Genomic DNA, 4997 nt, shown 5'->3' with positions numbered 1-4997 from the left:
ATCTTTACAAGTTTTTAATTATTACTCCATCATTAGGAACCCAATTATTGTCTAGCTATTGAAAAGGCATAAATTCCAATTTATTTAATTAACTACACCACCGTAAGTAATGGAAAGATATGTGTACCTGATTACTTGGACTGCTTCTACAAAATTTTATACAGTCAATAGCTATATCAGGCCCGATAGTCGTCGACTCTGTCACAACGCCAACACCTATCTGCTATTCTAGGTTTTGTTTCTAGCATAGAAGTTAGAATTAATCACCTTCACTTATTTACTTACCACACGTGACTTGCAACCTGGCAGCAAAGGAGAATAGGCCTGGCCCATTTCTTTTGTTAAAACGACCCAATCAAGTTATTAATTTACCAACAATTACATGTAGTATAAATGTGGCCCGCTAGTAATTAACTGGTACACAATTATATATATTCTAATAATTTATTCTACTAGCTTAGTATTTGACTTAAACGTTATAATAAACTTGTACCGGGACCCGGAACCAAAGTACGGACCCGATAACAACGAGTTCAAACATTAATCAATTTCTGTAATTCATTTAAATTTCAGTTTAACAACTTTCGTCAAAAATTCATTTCTCGAGTTAGGGACCTCGGAATTCGATTTCGGGCATACGCCCAAGTCCTGTATTTTATTACAGAGCTCCTAAGACCGTCGGAACACGGGTTCGGATCCGTTTACTCAAAACGTTGACCAAAGTCAACTAAAATCAAATTTAACTCTCAAAAATTACTATTTCAAATATTTTCATATAAAAGCTTTCCGGATTCATGCTCGGACTATGCACGCAAATCGAGATAATTAAAATTAGTCTTTTTATAGTTAATAAGTCTAGAACGGAGTCTTAATTCATAATATGACCCCTTGGGTTATCACATTGTCTTCCTTTATCAATATAATATTAGCCCTCTTTGGTATGACAAATAGCACCGGCTAGCCAGTTTTCGGATTGATAATTAAAAAATAATTAGCGTTTGCAAAGTCATGAAAAAATAGTTACTATTTTGCTGCAACACGAAAAGTTCCATCATAATATACTAGAGAGTGGTGCACCTGTGTATGAACTTCCAGTATATTATGTTGGAACTCCAGCATACAGAAAATTCCAGCATAATAAACTGGAGATTGGAGCACCTGTGTATGAACTTTCAGTATATTATGCTGGAACTCCAGTACGTTATGCAGGAAGTTCAAATGTAAAAAATTCGAACTCCAGTATATTGTGAAGGAATATTTCCCGGATTTGAATAATGTTTTCGTTCGAATTTATCTTTATATGAAAAGTGGCTAAATTTCGATTACTTTTGAAAATATTGCTATTTTCCAATTATCACTTGTAAATCTGGCTATTTTTTAATTTCACCCAAATGTTTCCTTGACGCAATCCTTTACGGTGTTCATGGAGCACATATTTAGGGAATTCACATTTTGCTGTGTGTTATTAAGAGTTTTCGTATGATAGTAGTTTGCAATTTAAGAAAGTACATAATCTAAAAATTAAAGAAAAAAAATTACCTTATTATGACTATATTCAGAAGGACGACGAAAAACAAAAAAGAAACAACAAAGTAAATGAGATAAACAAGAGAGAATAATACTTTTCTCAAAAGTGAAAGGTTAGCATAGAGAAGTTTAGCCAAAAGAGAAAAGAAAGAATATCTAAATGGATAATGATTCTAGTCTTCTAGATGGATAATAGTACCAAAAGAGTTTCCGCCTTATCAAGATGTGTGCGTCACGGGCAAGGTTTTTGGTATTCAGTTTCTTAAAATATATATTAATACTATACCTAATTATATTCGGTATGGTTCATTTTTTTTCTTTTGATTTCGATTTATTCGACTTGATAATAACTAGTGCATAAAATCATAAACTATAATATTCTTAATTAAAGTACTCAATGATCAGATTCTAAGCTCACCCTATTGACAACATCTTTGTCCAAACCATCAAGTACCAACTAAGAGAAAAAAGTACGTAAAGGAATACATATGCTCATTAGAAATATTATTTTACTTGATTAGGGTTAATTGTTAAAATTAGAGAATACAACAAGGATTAATCCAATATATGTAACAACAATACAAGAGTAAAGGAGTAAGAAACACCCTGAAATCGTTGAAATATTACATTAAACTGCTTGACAACCTAGATATAGGAAGAATTAGAACTACATCCTACCCTGTTCCTCTATTTTCCTAAACAAGTACATGGGTTTGACTGCCAACCTCAACATAAATGCCAAAGAAAAGTATTGTGTAACTTGGTATATTAATCAATAATATTTGTAATGTATAATTTAGTATAAATTTCGGTATGGTATCGATATTATTTTTTAAAATAGTAAATACCATACCTAATGCCAAATAATTTAAAAACTTAAACAAAATATCATACCAAATACCAAAATACCGAATATCATATACCAAAATTTTTAATTTTTGATAACGATAATTCCATACTTACCATATTATGCACGTCCCTAGTTATGGAGAAAGCAATAACAACAACTAGCACACTATAATAACTTGAAGAGTAGAAGAAATTTCCATATATATATATATATATATATATATATATATATATATATATTCCGCATGGACAGCATGGGCAGTCTTGCTTATATTCCGGTCGGTGAGAGGTCGCTTGCGTTGGATGTTCAGGCTTTGGCCAATCGATTTGTGAGATTGGATATCTCTGAGCCTAGCCGAGTATTAGCTTGCACGGTCGCTCGATCTTCATTATTGAAGCGTATCCGTGATCGACAGTTTGATGATCCCCATTTGTGTGTCCTTAGAGACACGGTGCAGGGTGGAGGTGCCAAGCAGGTTACCTTAGGTGATAATGGAGTTTTGAGATTGCAGGGGCGAGTTTGTGTGCCTAATGTGGATGGGCTTCGAGAGTTGATTTTAGAGGAGGCCCACAGTTCTCGGTACTCTATTCATCCAGGCGCCGCAAAGATGTATCAGGATTTGCGGCAGCATTATTGGTGGCGTAGAATGAAGAAGGATATTATTGCATATGTGGCTTGATGTTTGAATTGTCAATAGGTTAAGTATGAGCATCAGAGGCCTGGTGGATTGTTTCAGAGGATTAGCTTCCCGAATGGAAGTGGGAGCGGATCACTATGGACTTCGTTACTGGACTTCCGCTGACTCGGAAGAAGTTCGACGCAGTTTGGGTCATTGTTGATAGGCTGACCAAATTAGCGCATTTCATTCCTGTGGCAGTCTCCTATTCATCCGAGAGGTTAGCTGAGATCTATATCCGAGAGATTGTTCGTCTTCATGGCGTGCCTGTAACTATCATTTCGGACCGAGGTACACAGTCTACCTCGCGTTTCTGGAGAGCAGTTCAGCGAGAGTTGGGCACTCAGATTGAGTAGAGTACAACATTTCATCCTCAGACGGACGGGCAGTCCGAGCGGACTATTCAAATTTTGGAAGATATGCTTCGAGCCTGTGTCATTGACTTTGGAGGCTCGTGGGATCAGTTTTTGCCTTTAGCAGAGTTTGCCTACAACAACAGTTACCAGTCGAGTATCCAGATGGCTCCTTATGAGGCTTTGTATGGTAGGCGATATCAATCTTTGGTTGGATGGTTTAAGCTGGAGGAGGCTCGGTTGTTGGGTACGGATCTGGTTCAGGAGGTCTTGGACAAGGTCAGGATCATTCAGGAGAGGCTTCGTACGGCTCAGTCCATGCAAAATCGTTATGCAGATCGCAAAGTTCGAGATGTGGCTTTTATGGTTGGTGAGCGGGTATTGCTCCGAGTGTCGCCTATGAAGGACGTGATGAGATTCGAGAAGAAGGGCAAGCTTAGACCTAGGTTCATTGGTCCATTTGAGATTCTTGATCGAGTGGGAGAGGTGGCTTATAGACTTGCATTGTCGCCTAGCTTATCAGTCGTGCATCCAGTATTTCATGTCTCCATGTTTCGGAAGTATTACGGTGATCCATCCCGCGTGTTAGATTTTAGTACTGTCCAGTTGGACAAGGACTTGTCTTATGAGAAGGAGCCGGTGGCTATTCTAGACTGGCAGGTCCGTTAGTTGAGATCGAAGAGTTTTCCTTCGGTTCATGTTTAGTGGAGAGGTTAGCCTCCTGAGGCGTCGACCTGGGAGTTCGAGTCCGACATGCGTAGCCGTTATTCTCATCTTTTCCCCGACTCAGGTACTTCCTTCTTCTGTCCGTTCAAGGACGAACGGTTGTTTTAGAGGTGGAGAATATGACGACCCAAAGGGCCATCACCTGTTTTTAATTGAACTCTGTGCCTCCGAGGTCCTGGAAACCTCATTTAGAGTAGCCTCGATTTGCGTGCGCAGTCCGGGCGCATAGCCGGAAAGCTTAAATATGAAATTCTGTGAAAAATGTTAAGTCTTGACTTTAAAATGAGTAAATTTGACTTCGGTCAACCTTTTGGGTAAACGGACCCGAATCCGTGATTCGATGGTCCCGGAGGGTCCGTAGGAAAATATGGGACTTGGGCGTATGCCTGGAATCGAATTTTGAGATTCCAAGCCCGAGAAATGAATTTTTTAAGTGAAATTGTTTTTTTGAAATTGTTTAAGGAAATTTGAAATGAAAACTGATTAGACAACAATGGTATTGGGCCTGTATTTTGGTTCTGGCGCCCGGTACAGGTCTTATATATGACTTGAGTCATTCCTGTGAAATTTGGTTAAAAACGAACGTCGTTTGACGTGATCCGGACTTTTATTGAGAAGTTTGATGTTTAAAAGAGTTTTGAGAAATTTATTGATCTCGAGGTTTAATTCGATGCTCGTGATGTTTTTTTGGTAATTGGATTACACGAATACGTTCGTAGGATATTTTTGAGGTTGTGTGTATACTTGGGTTGGAGTTTCGAGGGCTCGGATGAGTTTCGAGTGGGTTCCGGGATGCCTTAGGCTTAGAAAGTCAGATGTTGCAGGTTCAGGAAGTTGCAGTCTCTGAACCCTCTAGTGCGGTCCG

Source organism: Nicotiana sylvestris, chromosome 12 (genome assembly GCF_000393655.2).
Source record: "Nicotiana sylvestris chromosome 12, ASM39365v2, whole genome shotgun sequence".
NCBI classification, from domain to species: domain Eukaryota; kingdom Viridiplantae; phylum Streptophyta; class Magnoliopsida; order Solanales; family Solanaceae; genus Nicotiana; species Nicotiana sylvestris.
The sequence above is the reverse complement of the archived record's forward strand: the minus strand, read 5'-3'. Positions refer to the sequence as shown.